The sequence below is a fragment of the Anolis carolinensis genome, chromosome 5, assembly GCF_035594765.1.
Source record: "Anolis carolinensis isolate JA03-04 chromosome 5, rAnoCar3.1.pri, whole genome shotgun sequence".
Lineage (NCBI taxonomy): Eukaryota > Metazoa > Chordata > Lepidosauria > Squamata > Dactyloidae > Anolis > Anolis carolinensis.
This window is the reverse complement of record NC_085845.1, coordinates 67398565-67418452: the sequence shown is the minus strand read 5'-3', so window position 1 is coordinate 67418452 and position 19888 is coordinate 67398565. Positions and strand designations below refer to the sequence as shown.

Here is a 19888-nt window from a genome sequence, read left to right as displayed (position 1 = left end):
TGTTTTTCTCTGGACAATTCCAGATCTCACACACATTCTTGGATAGGAGACAGTGAGGGAGCAATACAAGGTCCTTCCATAAACACCTAGTTGTAAGGCACTTTTAACTTTCCCAGTTAATGTGGACAAAAAGAGAAGCCCAGCAGCATTAAACAAATGCCTGAAACAGTGTTGACTTTACCTATGTGTGTATCTTTATCTTCACTTGCAAAGACAACTTTGCAAGGTAGCTGAAGAACAAGTCTTCTTTTCATGTCATCACTCTAACTTAAACTTTTTAAAGGCTTTTTCCATTTCCTGCCCTCCTCCCCCAAGAATTTGAGTCTTGACACTGTGTGCTTGCTGTCATTGCTAATCCATAAAAAGTTGCCAGTCGTAATATGTCAGTGAACACCTTGCATGCAGAAACGCATCGTGACACTGTTTAATTGGCACTCTCTCATGTTCCCTCTTTATTGTGACCTGTGCTGTCATCTCTTTTGCTTCTTCAGAAGATTCTAAAAGAGTCTGCCTCTTATTTTGTTGCTGCTGCAGAGTTTCATGTTGCTTGTGCTTAATGCTGAAACATAATCCAGTACCTGGTCTTTGCAATGGCCCTCATCGTTTGAACGAAAACATTTTGTACTACAGTACTTGCCTTCCATGACAACTGTGCCATACTTCAGTATAGATTGGTATATAATGTTAATTCACTACTGTTACCTAATCCACTAATTAGAATAGAAGTGACAGCTTCCTCTGCCTCCATAGTTTAAGGAATCCCTATAGCCTGATCTCTTCCAATCTGATTTTACTTAAGCTTATTTTCCAGGTCATCAGTTCAATTTCTAACAGACTGTCAGTGTGTGGGCATTTCTAGGGAGAAGAGTGTTGATTCTGCCTTGACCATCATTTCAAGCTTTCCATTTTTGCATTCATTCTCTTGAGTGTGCTTTAATGAAGCTTTTCTCCAATTTATTATCTCTGATGCTTGCAAATATGAGTCCCCCAGGTTCCTTCTCTCTTATTTGAAAGTTTAGCTTGGCTCACCAACACCCATCTGTTAGAAATTCACAAGTAATCCTGAATTTTCCTTGGCAAAATTGTTGGGTTGTCTGCAGAAAGCAGAGTGATTTTACTAGTGACAATTACTAGCTTATATAAAAAAGTAATAGGAAATCAACTGAGTTGATAGCAACATGGAACAGAGGTGTTATATGCTGTATGAAACCAAGATCCATCTAATCCAGTTTTGTGTTTCCAGATACAGCTAGCCAGGTGCTTTGAGATTATCCATGAAAGTAAGACCCATTCCTAATTTTATGTAGATCTAAAATATATAAGAATTTTTGCCCCTTAAATTTGAGGTGGGAGCAAGAAATGATATGACTATTCCAGAGAATACATGGCACGTCTGTAGTGTTGCTGTCATGGGAGACTGGAACAGTGATTTTCACACAGATACTCAAGATCAGGGGTCCTCAAACTAAGGCCCGGGGGCCAGATGCAGCCTCCAAGGTCATTTACCTGGCCCCCGCCCTCAGTTTAAGATTTAGGTTCGCCCAAAGTCTGAAATGACTTGAAGGCACACAACAACAATGATCCTAATTAATTTGACTATCTCATTGGCCAGAAGCAGGCCCATACTTCCCGTTGAAATCCTGATAGATTTATGTTGGTTAAAATTGTTTTTATTTTTAAATATTGTATTGTCCTTTCATTGTTGTGTTGGGTTTTTTTGCACTACTAATAAGACATGTGCAGTGTGCATAGGAATTTGTTTGTATTTTTTTTTCAAATGATAATTTGGCCCTCAACAGTCTAAGGGACCATGAACCAGCCCTCCACTTAAAAAGTTTGAGGACCTCTGCTCAAGATAGATGGTGTTTTACCACAGAAATCAATAACCACCATTCACTTATGTGGAGAAATGGAACAGGTTCTCCATTCATCTGTCCTGATACTCTGCAACATGTGTTGTATCCTTGCTTATCCCAGCCAACTGTATCTCTTGCTCTCTTGCCCCCAATAATAATGCAGCACTCTTTTAGCATTCAGGTTTATCCTACAGTGGAACCAAAGGGCTAACTTTGAAAATGAACTGCCTTTCTCCCTAAATTCATGAAGATTATAATTAGCTCTTTCTCTGGAAGTGAATTTAATTAAAGGATGGAGAGTGGAGGATGTCCAAAATTTGCGAAGAGATGGACAGTGTTTTACTCCATTGTACTGTATGACACAGTGCGAATTACATCATATTCTAGATGCCTCTCTCTTAAAAACAATAACATAGTTCTAATAAAAGCTCATGTGAAAAGAAGTGACCTTGCTCAATGTTAGGAGCAATGGGTTGGCAGGGATTTCAGATTCCTTATTAAACAATAGGCTTTTGTTCTTATTTCCGGGGATGGGAGGGATAAATGTTTGTATGTTGATCTTTCCTGAAAGTGTTTTTAAATTGTTATAAAGTTTAAATACTGCTTCTGAATTAGAAGTTGCTAATTTCCTACTGCTGTTTAAGTGGAATGCCATTGAAGGTCTCCAAGTTTGGGCTCTCAGAGAAGGGGCAAACTTTATAAACCCATAATTTCTTAAGCTTGGCTTAGAATTCAAGCTGATGGAGAACTCTTAGCTCACCCTCTAGCCATTTCCCTCCTCCATATGTCATCCACTTTTGCCCTTAACACTTATTCGCATTGTTCCAGCTATGATGGGTAGTAGTAAGAATCAAGTTCCTTCCTTTTCTGCATTACTAGTGATACCCAGCCTAGTTTATTTCCCAAGAAATCTGGATTAAGATCAGGGATCTTTGGTGAATTTTGCTTCACTATTTTTTTTAAATACTGTAGTGTTTTGAAGTGTTCCAACATATAGTGGCTGAGTTGTGAGAATAAATTATCACCTAAGAAATTGTGGTTTGAACCTAATGTGCAATGTTAATTTTTAGGGAGCACTCAAGCCAAAGTCCCCCATTTTAGCCATCATGATTTGGCAAAGTGGGAAGACTTTTTTTTAAAGTTCAGCTTGCAAAGGTAAAAGGAAATGCACAAGCATAAGTCTGCTTTCCAGCCTAAGAAATTGCAGTACGAACTGTGCCAATCATCTTATGGTCTCTAATGTAGGGTCCTTCCTGCTGTATTACCTCCATTTTGCCAATGGCATTGAGTGAGGTGAACAGAGCAATGGCTTCCATAAGGCTATCTGAAATGTTTCAATCTCACATTCAGTGCATTATACCCAGCTCATAGGCCAAGTTGCCTCTTGGGTTCATATTGTTATAGCATGTCATCATTCAGCCTTCCACATGCCAAACAACACACTACATCATTGATTATTTTTCAAAGCTTACTTGAAGCTAGCCATTTTCATTTTAAAGAAAATGTAGGCATAGAGTCCCGACCCAGAGCAGGTTCAAATATGGGCTCCTGCGTCACTCTTTCACTGGTCTTTGTTCACCCTAATGGTGCCCCCAGTGGTGCAGTGGGTTAAACCCTTGTGCCAACAGGTCAGAGGTTCGAATCTGGTAAGAACGGGTAGCTCCCTCTGTCAGCTCCAGCTCCCCATGCGGGGACATGAGAGAAACCTCCCACAAGGATGGTAAAACATCGAACATCCAACATCCTTGCAGATGGCCAATTCTCTCACACCTGAAGCAATTTGCAGTTTCTCAAGTCGCTCCTGACACAGAAAAAAACACCCTAATGGTGCTGTTTGCCATAAATAGCAATAGGAAGGGTTTCAGCAGGACACTTACGATCAGAGCCTGGGGCATTTTTCTATAAAATAAAAAAGAAGAGTGCAAGCATGCTTTTGTAGAAAAATTAATATTGTGGAGTATGTGTTGCCCTCCACCTCTCATATGCAAAACTTACAGTAATTTAAACCGGGCAGGTACTGGAAAAGAAGGACAGTTGGGCTGTATGAATTTATAGCCCAGTTCTTTTGACATTAAAATTTCCCAGTGAAGAGACTTATGGGGTCATTTCTTTGGATTTTGGCAGTGTCGATTATTTCTTTCCCTTGGCAGTGCACACTGCATAACAGAGAACACCTTGTATTTCTGAAAGATACAGTTATATATATTGTCACCTCACATCTTCCCTTTTATTATTTCTTTTGTCTCTTCAGGGTCACTAACAGTGATAGAGATTCACCTGTTACTGTGATCTGTCTTCCTAATTTACCCATAAGCAAAAGGTGAGTTCAACCTATGACCCCCGGCCTGCCTCACAAGCTATCCCTAACATGTTCTAGAAGCTATATAATGAAACTATTTGCAGGAATTCTTGTACAGTACAGTATAACTCTCTTATATTTACAGTTTCACTTATTTGTGCATCAAAAGCCATACCTCCCTCCCCTGAAATGTTTGTGAGCCATGAGTCTTCCAGTGCAATCCTATGATATGCATCCAGCCCAACTGCAGCAAGAAGTAAAGTTCCCTCTGTAATATTGCTGTAATGTAGATGTTATTCCATGTCCCAATTGGGCAAGGAGGAAATGTGGAGACACCTGTCTGCTGAAGAAGGAAAGACTATGGCTGGCTTGCTATCTACCTGTCAACTCAGGTGCATAAACACCTCCTTCCCTCCCATCCTGAAAAGAAGAAGATATGGAAGGAAACAGTGACAGTATGGCAATGGCAGAACAGTAGATATGCTTTTATATCCAGTGGTCACATAAACATTTCTCAGTTCAAAAAGGGTCTCAAGTGGAAAAAGTATAAGGAGCCCTGATCTAGAGCACTTTGCACAGCAGTGATAATCCCTATAGTTTGCCCTTGACATATAATCTAAAAAGATATACTGTATCGCTGAGGAATATGGAGATTTCAGTGAACTATTAAGGGTATGTCTATTTCATAGGTAAATTCATAATACTAATACTTTTATGAGGTTTGTAACAAGGATTCTAAATTTGAAAGAAAATCCATTCTTGTTTAATAATGTGTGCATATCTAATAATGCATACATTTTAAAATGTCTTAGCAAAAATGACATTTGATTACAATAACATTGTCTAAAATAAGAATATGTCAACAACATATGTCAATATTGCCTGGATAGAGATATTTATTGTTGCTGTCGCTGTGTGGGCACAAGTTATTTTTTATTTGTGACAATTCCAGGAAGCTAACAACCTCATCACATGAGGCTAGATTTGTCGGCAAAAACTGATCTAGCCCCGGTCACCCATGGAGCTGGCCAGCTCCCATCAGACAATGTTGTGCTCGCTCCATGGGTGCAGAGTGGCAGGATCAGCATGCTGCCACCACGCTGACAACAAAGAGGCTTCCCGTTTTTCCCAATATATGGGGGGAAGCTTCATGCACCACGCAAACTCCATCCTTCCCCCCATGTGATCGCCCTCCTGGTGATGCGAGACGTGGTGCACTGGATTCCCCATGCTTTGTGGTGAAGCAGACAACTACCTCCTTCTGCCACCAACCATCTGACAAGGTGGTCTGAGAGTGTGACTTGCCCAGGATCACCCAGTGGGTTTTCCTGTCTGAGTGGAGATTCTAATCCTGTCTCTCAGAGTTGTAGTTTCATCGCTCAAAACTACATGATGCTAGCTCCAGTTGTAAGAGTTGGGTTTCTGAAATCATTTTCAGAACTGTTTTATAGTTAATAGGCATTTAGAGTTTCTTGTATATGGCTGAGAAAGAAACTGCATTACGTTTAATAACATTTACAGCCTATAAAACACATATTTTTTAAAGCAAACAAAAGTGGAGAATTATAGATGTCATAAATGATAAACACACCAAAGTAGCCCTACATTAATAAGCTTACATAATGTTGTAAAAGTAGTAGGTAAGGCAAGATTTACAGCAAAACAATTAAATTGCCAGACTGAATATTGTGCTGCTGGTAAATGAGGCAATCTTAAGGTAGATGGAAGCTGTCTGCTGAGAAAACTTTCAAGGAAAGAGAAGAATTCTCTGTCTGCAGAGAAGCACATATTCAATTATTCTTGCCTGTTGCTGGCTGGAGCAGGAGTAGTTGTGTCTGCTTATACTCCATTGTGGAAAAAGCCCAATAGCAGAGAAGGTGGAGCAAAAGAAGCATGGAATTTAAGACTGGGAAAAGCCGGTCACTGAAGAACAGCTAGAACTGGAATTTGGAATCCAAATGAGAAACAAAATATTGATCTGTGCCATGTTCTTAGCAAAAACCAACTGCCTGGTTAGTGATATTTATTGAGGGCCCTTTTGACCCCGAGTGCTCTTGCTTGGGGAGAGAATTTGCTGTTGCCAATCATTCACAGGCCTAAAGACATATTCAGGCTACTTCTTTGAAGAGCTGTCTCCCCTGAGAACTTCCTGTAATGCTATATTCTGAGCCATTTTCTAGAAACTGTCTGTCTTTGAGAGATGGAAGGTGTCTTGTTTAAGAGGAAAGGTCTACAAGGAAAAGGAAGAGAAAGTTGCAAGCTAGAATAAATGACTGTTCAATAAAGGTCAGTGTTCTGAGAAAAGCTAAGCAGTTATTCACAAGCAACTGGCTGCTTATGGAGAGCCAGTTTAGCATGCATTCAGTATGCTGTGGGCATTCCTTGGGTTAGAAAATAAAATAGAGGGCATTAAATTTTCATTTGTAGGCTTGATGCTCCCGATGCCTGCAATTTGAGTGCATTTTGTGAACGATAACCAGGTGCAGCTTCTACGAATGTATGCATTTCATTAGTGTTTTCATTTTAAAATAAACAAGTGCAAGTGATGAGATAAAGACAGTGATGAGTAATTTGAACCAATTTAAATGCAAATGCATATGGTTTTCTTGTTGTGAACTAGAAACACAGCAGCACCACTTATAACTATATATTTTTTATTTTGAATTGGATGTAGGGTAGTCTGGTTGCTATTTGAATGGTTGCAAGTAAACAGAAGTGATGTGGCATCTCTTGGCGACCTTCCCTCACTCCTAATTTTGTCTGTGACTATGCCGGTAGCACTGTTTATTATAAAACAGAAGTGCAGACTGATGAGTGGACCAATCTAGTCCTGCCTTATTAGCTGCACTGGTACTACAACTGATTTGAATCCCTAATGCGATTCCATGCCATAGATGGGGAGGAGGAAAAGTTATTAATGGCTGAATAAGACAGGACCCAGAAGACCAAAACATATGCTAGGATTAAAGAAAATCGATATGGTGACAGCGTGCCCCAAGTAATAACATTAAACTCAGCCTTTTGTAAATTATGTCCAGTGTGATCTGGGTCCAGATTATCATTATTCTTTACATTTTTATCCCATCTTTCCATGTCAAAAATAAAACTCAAGCTGGGTAAAAGATAGAATTAAAACAAGTTTATAATACGTTAAACAATAAGACCACCAACAATACCACAATACTGAGTTATTATAACATTCAGAATTGATCAAGTTATTAAAACATATGAAATTATAAGATAGAGAATATGGGTACCTTAGTTGTCAACACATGCTGAGGGTTATGAGAGAAAAGCTGTGTGTGTTGTGGGTATGGAAAAAAATATTGGAATTTCCCCCCAGTGATCACAAAATAGAGGTTTCTTGGGTGCCAGAAAATATTAACAAGAAGAATCCTAGATACACAAGAATCTTTGTAGTTCCAGATTTATTCTGAGTGACAACAAAATTGAAAATAGGGTTTTTTTTAATATGGAATATAATGAATTTTCACATAAACAGAAAACAGTATTTTCTGTACATAAAATTGAAGATTATTTTCTGTGCTAAAAAGATTTTCTGCACAAAAATCTAACATGCATGTTTTTCTGCACAGAATTAAGTCCTGAACTATGAATACTCTTTGAAAAATTATAATTTTTTGAGAATTTTCCTGCAGCATGGAACAAAAGTACAAAACTGCAAGAATGAAATTGGTTAACATTTACATTCTTACTAACTGTAATGTCTACACTGGCCATCCTTGTGTGTAGAGAAGTTCCTGTCAATGTTGATGTCCAGCTGCTTTTCCAGGTGTATTCTACATGATGGATATAGCTTTGGGGACATGACGGATACAGTCTTGGGGTGACCTTGCAGACGCTCATAGCATTCTTCGGGCCTTTGCTCCGTCTGGTAGCAGCTCCACAGGAATTCAGATAGGGTTCTTTCTCATTACTTACCTCCCCTTTTTGGTCTTGCTGCAATCTCTTTTAATTGCAGATTCCTGTTCCCTCATTTCATCTCGGGATCTTTTGTGGACAACACAGAGTTTATATCACCAGGGATGCTCTCCACTTCCATTTTGTACCATTTTAACAGATGCAAGATTTAGAGAGCTCAGGAATTTGGAAGCACTATGTTCCATTTTGACTAAACTCATGTGGATTTTGTAACTGATAGAGCAGTATTTTGTTTTAAACAATGATAGATAAATTGGTTAGGAATAGCAATATGAAAAGTGAATATATTCCCATATATTTTCTGTTGTAATTACAGTTGGCCCTCCATATCCCTGGATTCTGCATCCACGGATTCAACAAGCTACAGCAGTTATTCCCAAAGTGGGCACTACCACCCCCTGGTGGGTGCTGCAGCGATCCAGGGGGGTGGTGATGGCACCTATTAGGACACGGGGGCAGGGCCAGAGGAGGGGCGGGGCCTCTTCCCAAGTGCTGGAGACAGGGCTGAGCCCCTGAGGCGCCTGTTAGGACACAGGGGGCAGAGCTAGAGGAGTGGGCGTGGCTTCTTCCCAAGAGCCCGAGACAGGGCTGAGAATCTATACCTCTCCTGAGAGGCCTTTTAGGACTAAAGGGTGGGGCTAGGGGTGGGGGCAGGGCCTCTTCCCAAGAGCGCGAGACAGGGCTGAGCCTCTATATACTTCTCCTGAGGCGCTTGTTAGAACACAGGGGTGGGGTATAGAGGTTCAGCCACATCAGGCACTTGGGAAGAGGCCCTGCCCTGGCGCCGCAGGACAGGGATAGAAGCTCAGCCCTGCCTCAGAGCTTGTAACTCTGCCCATCCCAGTCCTGGCCGCCCATTTGTGGCCCCGCCCACCTCCCCCTCCCCCTCCCAGCCCTGCATCTTGGACTAGGGGGGAGGCTCAGCCCCACCCACTTGAGCAGGAACCACGCCCCCTTTCCAGGAGGTGCTGAGTAATATTTTTTCTGGAAAGGGGGCAGTAGGCCAAATAAGTTTGGGAACCACTGATCTACAGCTTCGAAAATAAATTCCAAAGGCTGTTTTAAAATGAAAAATCTTTTTACCATGCCCTTATATATAATACGGCATTGAGCATCCATGTATGTTGATATCCACAGAGGGTCCTTGAACCGAACCCCAGTAGATAGCAAGGGCCCGTTATGCTTGTTTTCATATATTTAGATACGTGTTTACATATATTTGGATATGTGTTTCCAATACTTGAATGAAATGCTTTCAGAATCCTTGGAAATACATCAAGTGCTTTCCTTTCTTTTTGTCCTTTACATTTTAAATATGATAGTTTACTTTTGTAACTTGGGCTTAGTGTGCCTGGCAGTAGCAGAACTTCTTGTCAATGATGTCCTTGGGTTTCAAAAACCAGGCTATTGGATGGATTTACCTCATAATGAAGGCTATAAAGCATCTGATTGATCTGACCATTTAAGTGGAAGATTGCACACGATTTACAGACAGAATGAAGCATGAGATGGAGAGAGATTGTACTTTGTACATGATGATCATGATGATGCATGGTTTCTACCAGAAGTCACAATTAGGAAAACAATTTATAGATAACACCTAAACTTGACATGATAGAAGAATTTGAAGAAAGCCAGTAGATAATCTCCAGTGATGATATCCAGGAAGCTCTGGATTCGAGTCTTGCTTCTGACATGGGTTCAGCTTTTCTCTCTTCCTAAGTCTCCTTCCTGCCTTATCCAAATGAGGTTAATAATATTGGTTTATAATATAAGGTTGTCATAATTATCGGAATCTAATGGTGCATTTATTCTGGATCCTGATGCTTCATCAGTTCTTTTCCCATCATATCCCAGTCTCGAGAGCTAATCTTTGACAGCACAGAGGCAGATGGAGTAGAGATGTCCCTATTTTACTTTTGGTGTATACCATTGAATCTTGACCAATAAACATATTTATTTGTATACTAAATTAATGTACAGCCCAGTAGCTGAATTTGCGGTATATGGTGCTATATTAGTAATTCAAAATAAAAAGCATGTATGATAATCTGATTATTCTATTTTATAGGTTTGTACAAAAAGGGTGAAACTTATAAAATACAATATAACATTAAAATGTAATGTCAATTATAATATATTTGAAACTTTGTATATATGCATGCTAAATTACACTTGGCAACAATTTTGGTTGACATCACTGGTGACTAACCATTAAAATGGTGCATTAAAGGAAGGCAAAGACAAGCCCTTTATCATAGAATCATAGAATTATAAAATCATAGCGTTGGAAGAGACCTCTTGGGCCATCCAGTCCAACCCCCTGCCAAGAAGCAAGAAAATCGCATTCAAATCATCCCCGACAGATGGCCATCCAGCCTCTGCTTAAAAGCCTACAGAGAAGGAGCCTCCACCACACCTCGGGGCAGAGAATTCCACTGCTGAACAGCTCTCACAGTTATGAAGTTCTTTCTAATGTTCAGATGGAATCTCTTTTCCTGTAGTGTTGCCATAGTTTGGGAACAACTTGGCAGCACACAACAAGAACAATAAGAAAATATCACATCTTGATGGGATCTTAGAGTTGTTCCTTATCCACTGAATTAAGCAAGTCAATAGTTGTAATGCTGATAGGACTCTGATTTCCCCTCTAAAATAAGCACCATAATGTCAATTACATCAGGTCACTTGGATTCAGAAATAGTCAGGCAGCTGATTCCAAACATTTGATTGTAAATTGTAAATAAACTTCTGGCTCCTTTCTTAGTAAGCTAGGTTTATTGCTGGGCACTGATACCACAGAGATCCAAAATAAAGCTTAATGGCTGCAAAATAAAGTGTACAGAGGAAAGAGACCTCATACTTCAGAGCAACTGGGATAGAGGTGTTGGAAGGAGTACAATACTGACTTTATGTACCCTATGGCTGCTCAGTCTGGGCCCAAGAAAAATGAAGGCAACTTCAGTCTGTTTCTTGTGCAAACCAGCAATATTTGGTCTGAATCTCATTTCTCTCAACATTGCAAGCGTGTATGTGGAATTTGAGCAGCGAACAAAGTTCCTGTGAGTTTCCTGCCTCTGTGCTTTTCTGGTTTCTCCTATTGCAGACAAACTCAACGAGTGCTGAAAATAGCTCAAATGCTCCTAGAACAGTAGCTGCAGCCAGCAGCTGAAATTCTTCTGGGCTCTTATCGCCTTCTCTTTTTCTCTCTGTTGCAGGTTCTTGTTCTTCAGTTAAACTTAGACCTTTAGAGAAGCTAAAAGTGAAGAAAGGCCTAAGTTAACAAGATCTGGATTTACAAGAACAAAAATATTTACATCTCCTATATCCGAAAAACAAGACGACTCATCTGACTGGTAATTACCTCCCTTCCTTGTATGTGTATGTGTGCATATGTTTTAAGGATTTACAGTTTTGTTCTGTATTCATAGCTGACATTCCTTGGTCATTAATTAGGATACCATAAGTACCTGCCACAGAGAAATACAGAGTTACTGTTGCTCTTTCTGTTGCTGTCTCTCTCTCTCTTTCACACACACACACACACACACACACACACACACAGAGTCTCCTTTGAAATCGTAATGTGCTTACAACGCGCAGAAGCATGACTCTAGCTCAATGTTGTATTGCTTCATCATGTGAAATTTGGGGTACATGGTACTATATTAGGTATTCCAGATGAAAGACATCTATGATAATCTGATTTCCCTCCTCTCCTGTTAGTTTATTTAATCTCTCTGATTTTTGCATTTGGAAGCATTTGAAATAGAAGAGTCAGAGGTTTTATTTGCAAGCTCTTGGTTTGCCCTTAAGTACTGAAAATTCAGAACCCTGTAATTTACTACCAATACCTACAATATCATTATTGCATTGTGTAAGTTATGCTGTTGAAACAACTAAAATGGTCTCATTTTTTCTGTTGATTATTTTTTCTTAGCCCAGGGCTTTTTGATGCAGTAAGTGTTTAGGACTAATTTCGGTTCCTGCAGTAACTCTCACTGTTTGCAAAACCTGTAATAGTTAGATGTTGGCCCTGGGCTACTTTTTCCTGCTGCTTTTGGTTTGTTAACCCCATTCTTCTGAGCTGTTTCTATTCTTTGCCTGCAAGAGTTTACAATATGTTTTTTACCCCACCACCACCATGCCCCTTGTCTTTTTTACCCCCCCCCCCTTTTTCTTTTTTTTTTTTGAAACCTGATCCCCTTTTATGAGGGAACTTTCTCATTTCACAATCATAACACTTTGATACCACTTTAATTGCCACATCCAAATCCTTTGTAATTCTGGGGTTGATACCTTAACGAGACACTATAGCTTTATGGCCAAATATTCTAAGTGCTGCAAATCCCTGGATTCAATTGAATAGAGCCATGGCAGATGAAGTGGAGTCAAAGAAAAACAACTGTGTTGTGTGAAAGAGGCATATGTAAAATGGCTTGTTTTGCCCACTCTGCAGCAATGAAATAGATCAGTTAGGGGTTAATATAAAAGTTATTTGTAGAAATTTGCCTAAAAGTAGGGAAGGAGCCTGCTGAATTTTCTTGCAGATGGCAGACGGCAACACCACCACCATCAACTTATTTTTCCTCAGATTCAGTGGTGGCTGGTGACTGCTGAGGCCTGATGAAGTGGAGAAAAGGATCAGCAGAGACACAGACAAGGACTTATTGGAGCCATCTTTGGAATCTCTAGGTTCCATAACATAGAACAGGAAAATTGAAGTATGTTAACTTTAAAATCATAAGTGGAATATGGTAGACACAGCCAGACAGAATAGCTTAATGTTAATACAATATAACCTACCTACCATGGAACCATTACATGTGCTTTCACTTATTCACTTAGGGCAGTGGTTCTCAACCTGTGGCTCCCCAGATGTTTTACCCTTCAACTCCCAGAAATCCTAACATCTGGTAAACTGGTTGGGATTTCTGGAAGTTGTAAGCCAAAACATCTGGGGACCCACAGGTTGAGAACCACTGACTTAGGGCCTCCTGTATTAGTGGCACCCTCTTCTCATTACCTCCATCATTCATCCTGCTGAATGGACTCACTGTTATCCACGTGAGGTCTGGCAGCATATCCCCCACAAATATGGGGACTGTATGGTACTGACAAATCATGTCAAATTTTTGCAATAGGGGACCCTGAGGGAAAGCATGCTTTCCAAGGTGAGACTCACTAAGCATAAAGCTAATGAGACCTTTACTCCAGTTAGAGAATCTGCTGGTTAGTTTACATCCCTCTTGTGTTAACCTGCAAGTATATTTTTCCTCTTACTTATTATTTTAATTTTTTCCCTCTTTGGTTCTATGAGTGCCACTTCTGTTTCGGAGGCCAAAAGTGGGTAAAATTAATCAGATCCATTTAAAAAATAATACATTGCATATTTAAACTGACTCCCTTGACAAAGAACAAAACAAGGTGTAAATCCATCAAGTCTTTTGTGCAAATAAAAATAATATTCTATGGTATCTATATTCTCAATATTTCTTTTGGAAAGAATGTATATTTGTGTCCTATATATTTTCTTCTTTTTATAATAATATTTTTTATTTTAGGACATACACATACACATACTCAACATTTACAATTCCCACCATCACAAGGATTATTTTCTTTTACATATTAATCCTTTTTGAGACAATCCTTATAGATTTAGATACTTTATAGCATTTGTATCCTGTTTCTTATGGCCTGATCCCTAGACTTATTCATAATATAATTCTTTTTATATTATATATCCTATATATAGTCTTTTTGGTTTTGTTCAATTTGTCGTTCAACAGGTCTATTATGTGGAGGAGGGTGAAAGGTGGTAAAATGCTTTGCACTTCATACTGTAGAATTCTTGTCCAACTTATTTTTTCATTAAAATAATACTTTGCTTATTGGAATTACAGTAAGTGTCTTAGAATGCCTGACTCATAAAAATTTTCCACCAGTTCAATGCTTAAATGTCTTTGCTATAGCAAAATCACATACAAATAAAACTGCTCTCAAACTGTCAAATTTTTAGTTAGGATTAATTTTTATAGTGAACTAATGTTGCTTCTGCCTCAAATGGGGAGTCTGTAACTGAAGTGCTGACCTAACCTGAATGTAGAAGTGATATGAACGCAGCCCTGTTGTACTTCTGAATGAAGCAGAAGTCTCTGGAGAGGAATGGAATGTCTTTCTTTTAGCAAATATACCTCGGCATTCATGGAGAACAAACAGTAACATTTTGTGCAGGTTCCTTCTTTGACAGTGTGCTCTTTGTATGGCCCCTAATGGTGTCAAATGTGTTACTTAATATTTTTTTAGAAATCCCCATTTGTTTTTTTTTTAATTACTAGTTTTTCCCCAGAAAGCTCTTCCAGTTTTCAAAAGCTTACTGTTATTACTTGTAAAGCTGCATATAAAAGTGTATTCAGTATTTTACTTACTTAAACAGGGTGGAATCCTATACATTTAACCCAGGAGTGAATCCCATGTACATTTAACCCAGGAGTGAGTCCCATTGAACAAAGAAGAATCTTGTTTCTGTCCAAACATGTGTAACATTGCCCTGTACTCAAATATGAACTGTCACCATTGTTTGAATACAGTCTGAAAAGGGATAGTACATATCTTTTTGCATTGTCACTTTTCTGACAGTGAAAATGCAGCATGATGCTAAACTAGCTATGTAGGAATACTTCTGAGAACTCACAGCAACCCAGTGATTCCACAATACATTTCTGAACTTATTTCCAATGGCCGTTCCACCCTATGCTACAGAACTCTTGCTTTTCAGTTTTACTGAGTCTCGAAAATCTCTTCACATGAAGCCAGTGATCTGCCTAAGATTCAGTCCAATGGAGCTTTGCTGCCTAAGTTCCTTCTGTCCAGAGAGCAATGTCCATATCCCCCTTATGCAGTTATATTATTTTCATACCACTTCAGTTCTCCAAGTTCTATGCTATGGAATCCTGGGATTTGTATATATTTAGAGTTACCTCCCAAAGACCTCTAGTGTTACAGTACAAGGAAGAGCACTAGAGCAGTGATGTCAATTTTGTGGCCCTCTAGGTGTTTTGGACTTCAGCTCCCAAAATTCCTGGCCATTGAACAAGCTGGCTTCTGGGAGTTGGAGGACGAAACATCTGGAGAGCCACAAGTTTGACACCTCTGCACTAGAAGATGCAGTCCCTACCAGACTGAAAATCACAGGATTCCTTAACATGGAACCATGGCAGTTGAAGTGCAATGTAGTTCTGTATTATGTATTCTCTTCCCAAGCATGGACTAGCTACTTTCTCTGAAGTGTATGGAGGTGCTTATGCATACTTAATTCCTTTGTGCTTACCAGAAAACAGACTGCTCTCTGGATTTAGATTCGATCATTTTTCTGGTGCTGTTGAGTTTAGTAATTGGTAGGATGCTATGCAGGAATTTAAGAAGAATATATAGAAGCCAAACCAGACTTAATGTTAGCAGAGACCTCCCAGTGCTGAAAACTGAGTGCATGGGTCCAATATTAAACACGAGCAGTAATTATAAAGAAGAAAATGCCTCTGGATGTACATGATTTTGTTTTGGTATGGTAATAATGAGGATCAATTTCTTCTTCGTCTGTGATTGTGAGACATATTTTCCAGATATGTATGTAACTTCTATAGCTCTTGTGTTGAGAGGCAATGTTATACATACCTTATAATGAAGCCTCAGCAATTTATGTGAACAGTACATAATAAATATGTTTTGATGGTAGCACAATATCATTGGGTTCTTAATTGTACAATGCTCTAAATGTATTTGTTTACAAAAACATAGTATGCAAATGAGTCGATTAGAGCAACAAAATGAAGCATATAAATGGACAGCAATAAGTGAGGTATTAGTAAGGGTTAGTAATCTTCTTCTCCCTGCTGCTCTTTCTTGCCAAAATACTCCTTATAAAGCTGCTTTTCACATCTTTTTATTTAAAGCAGAGACAGAGAGGAGGCTCTGTGTAGGTGTGACTGGCAGCTCCCATAGGATTAGTCGGTATGTTTAGGGTCAGGGTGTTAGTGATCTGTTCTCTAGACGTCATATAGCACAAACAATTCTGTACTTATTTTTGACAAGTTTCTCACTGTTGAAGAATTTGACTAATGAAGCTGGATATTTCATGCTTCTAAAAAGATTAGGCTTTCCTCCTCATTGAAAAGAGTTAGGGACTGCTTCATCTCTCCTACTACCTTTAAAAGCTTAAGGCAGCTTATCCACTTTGAGACTCAGGAGGTGTAAGGAAATAGTACAAACTGTCACCAGGCTATAGTGAAGGATACAGTTAGACAACTGTCAAGGTGTAGAATCATTGCATTATGGGAGAAGTAAGTTTTCTAGTCTTACAATTTGGGCCCAGAAAGATAGAAAAAAAGTCATTCATATAGTTTGTATTTTGCGAATTTCTCCTTTCCCCATCTGTCCTTAAAATCCAAAGAACTGCAGGTTAACAAAGCCTCTGACAAAGAAGCTCATTAAAAATCTTTTAAAGCTCTCTAACCCACTCAATATATATCTTCTAGCTTATCAGCATCAGTAGGATGGTGAAGAAGGGCTGGAAAAACACAGATTTTTTGTGTCAGGTTGGAGTAGTGTGCCTGTAGTAAATTATACAATAAAGATTGGCTTAGGAAATATCTGGATCCTACTCTAGTCAATACTACTGTTAGCCTGCCTCCAACAGGCAAAATAAATGGCAGCTGCCTCCCCTTCAGAATCCCTTATTGAAAATGCGTGAGCACAGTAAAGGCATGAGTAGATAAGTCTGCCACTTTCGTTAGCTCATCATGCATGTTTTTAAAAGCTCAGATCTATAGGTTTAGCCACAAAAATAGAAATCTTAAGAAAAAATGGTTCATAGACAGGTGTAGTTATTTATTTTTTATTTATTTGCCATATTTATATCCTGCTCTTCTCAACCCCAAGGGGACTCAGAGCTGCACACATAGAGGCACAATTGGATGCCACACAACACACATCTGGCAAATAAAACATAAACATTAAAACACTACTAAAACATATCAAGATTAAAATTATTAAAATCACATAATGCAATCTCGTAGTCCAGGCTATTCCAGTCGTCATTGCACAATTCCACATTTACATATTGCAGTGATAGGTTAACCAAAAGCTTGGTCTCACATCCATATTTTCAGTTTTTTCCAAAAGGTTAGGAGAGAGGGAGCTCAAAGGGGCCACCACTGAGAAGGCCCTGTCTCTCATCCCCACCAACCGCACCTGCGAGAGAGGTGGGACTGAGAGCAGGACCTCCCCAGATGATCTTAATCTCCTAGATGGTTCATAGAGTTAGGAGCTTTGCTGTGAGCAGTGGTGATTAAGGATATAAATCTTTAACTTGCCATAACTATTTCAGTATTTATCATAACTATAGATCAGCCTTATTTAAAAAAACAAATAAAATAACACCTCCACATAGAAATTACCATATTAATTTTCTGTGAAGTAAATTTCTGCCTACCTTGTTAGATGCTCATGACCATTTTGCAAACAGAACAAAAACACCTTTCTGGTAAAAGAAAAGGTAATCTTTGGAAGAAGCTTTCAAATGATCTCTAGAAGATTCAGAAATTTTTAGTTTATTCACACAAAGCTTTCCTGACCTGGCTAAAATATTTGCTGAAAAATGTTGAACCCTTTTTTTCATTTTTAGGGTGTGTAGAAAGCTATCCTTTCTGAATTACTTCAGCCTCCGCATGAAATTTTCTGTTGAAGTAATACCCAAGAACATATATGTACTTGATTAAATGAGGTACACTTGTACATCACTGTTTGTTAGCCTTTTGTCCAAGGACTAGCAGGTATAATAGGGGTCCTAAGCATAGGTGGGGAAAATATGACTTTTCAATTGTCAACTTGTAAACTATCACCCCTGTTACCATGAGTCCTAGCCAAAAGTGAGTGTTTGTGGAAGTTGCAGCCCAACAACATCTTGTATGTTGGAAATTAAAAACCTTGGATTCCCTAGACAATTGGATGGTTTAAACAGACTGAAGCCCTACAATATGGGGAAACAAAGCCCCCAATCCCACAAAACTCAATAGGCACTATAGGCCCTGGGCACAATATTTCTGAATTGTACATCATCATTATTGGACTTATTTCTTCAGACTCAGTCCAGCCACTGCCTAAAGCTAACATGATAGTTTCCTTAGCAGTGTGATTTTCATCCTCAACACCACCTGCTATCCCTGCAATCCCTTCTGGTGCCAAAAACCTTCCCCTTAGTGCTCCCCATATTTCCAGACCATATTTTTAGGTACCTCTCCTCCCATTTGCATCTGCAGAAACTGGTTCCCTATAAGCACTAACCGTGTTGGATATTAGCCTATAACTCCAGGTTCCAATGAAGTGTTGAGCTTTCCCAATATCTCCTTGTTTTTAATCTGATGTGAAACAGACCAGGCCAAATCTGTCTGTTGTCTTCTATGGTTCTGTAATATAGTAAGAATTTCTTCATATTCCCTGTGTGTTGAGGTTGAAGCCTTTGTATTCACAACAGGTTGACTCAAGTGCAGAACTAGATTTGCAAATGAATCCAAAGTGTACCCACAGCGTATCCTCCTGTTCCATCACCTCCTCCGCACAGTTTCTACTCTAGCAGTGAACATTATAACACTGTGAGAGCCAAGACATATAACTGTAATGAAATAAGATCATGCCATACAGAGTTGCAGAAAAAAAAACATCAAAGAAAGCAAGCCAAAAAGGGGGGTGCAGGAGAAGAGATCTTTCAGGTGGTTGTTGTCATCAGTATCCAATCCATAAGTGGAGCTCTCTCGGTTTCTTCTGCTGTCATTCACATGCAACAATGGCTAGTTAACTAAACTTCTTTTTTCTTTTCATAATGTGCAGTGTGCTTTTGAAAATGTGTTACTTCACAGTATGTGCAAAACCCTATTCATGTCTCACTGTGTGAACTTGTATCCAGCACTTGTAAAAAGAAGTCCTGCCTGAAAGCATCTGATAATTCTCTCTCTCAGGTTAAAAAAAATCCACACACACAACACTGAATTTAAAGGTCTGTGCACATTAGCATCTCATTAAATCATTAAATTATCATTTATATGTGTCTAAATGAAGCAGTGGAGCACTAAAAGTACATTTGTTCTGGTACAGCTATTTAATCCCCTCACCCTAGAATGACCAGCGAATTTATGTCAGGTTCTACTATTTGCTTTCGTTATTTTTGCAAAATGGCAATAAATATCTAAAAAGTTAGACAGAAATCTATTTTGTGGCAAATTAATATAATACTTTCTACATAGAAATGTTTTTGGGGTTTTTTTTACTTAAACAGAGCTGTATCATGGGGATAAGAATGCCCACTTAGCTATTTAAAATGAGTAAAATCACTTGCAAGCCAACTGTGATGATTAATATTGTCCCCAATGATATTATTATATGAATTCAAAGAATTATCTCCCCAGACTCCATTGTCCAAAACAAGATCCCTACCATACCTGCATAATGATCAGAAATCAGAAGTGTAAAAATTTAATAGTGTTGGGGAGCCAGGGCAATGTGCATGCAGCTAACTACATAGGACTTCCTATTCAATTATTGCACAATCCATAGGAGAAACTCCTACATGATTAGACTCACCCACCTAATTCAGAGTTTCCAAATGTTTTGATGAAGATGAGGAAACATCCAGTGTGAAATAGCTCCTACACTGCTTTGGTAATATAAATAAACCCTTAGATTACCCAAAATACAAAGGAATGGTGTTCATGTTATTTGGTTTCATTTTGATCAA

At 39.0% G+C, this 19888-nt stretch overlaps 1 protein-coding gene across 50 annotated transcripts in view; it reads left to right on the top strand.

Annotated features, from left to right (window-relative positions):
- Positions 1–19888, top strand: part of sorbs2 (sorbin and SH3 domain containing 2) — a 241249-nt gene that overhangs the window by 21004 nt on the left and 200357 nt on the right. For 49 of the 50 annotated variants that reach the window (XM_062981426.1, XM_062981443.1, XM_062981425.1 and 46 more), the window contains exons 2-3: positions 4108–4176; positions 11316–11453. The gene's annotated coding sequence lies outside the window, so the exon portion shown is untranslated. The remainder of the gene's footprint in view (positions 1–4107; positions 4177–11315; positions 11454–19888) is intronic. The other variant, XM_062981422.1, reaches the window with a different exon arrangement.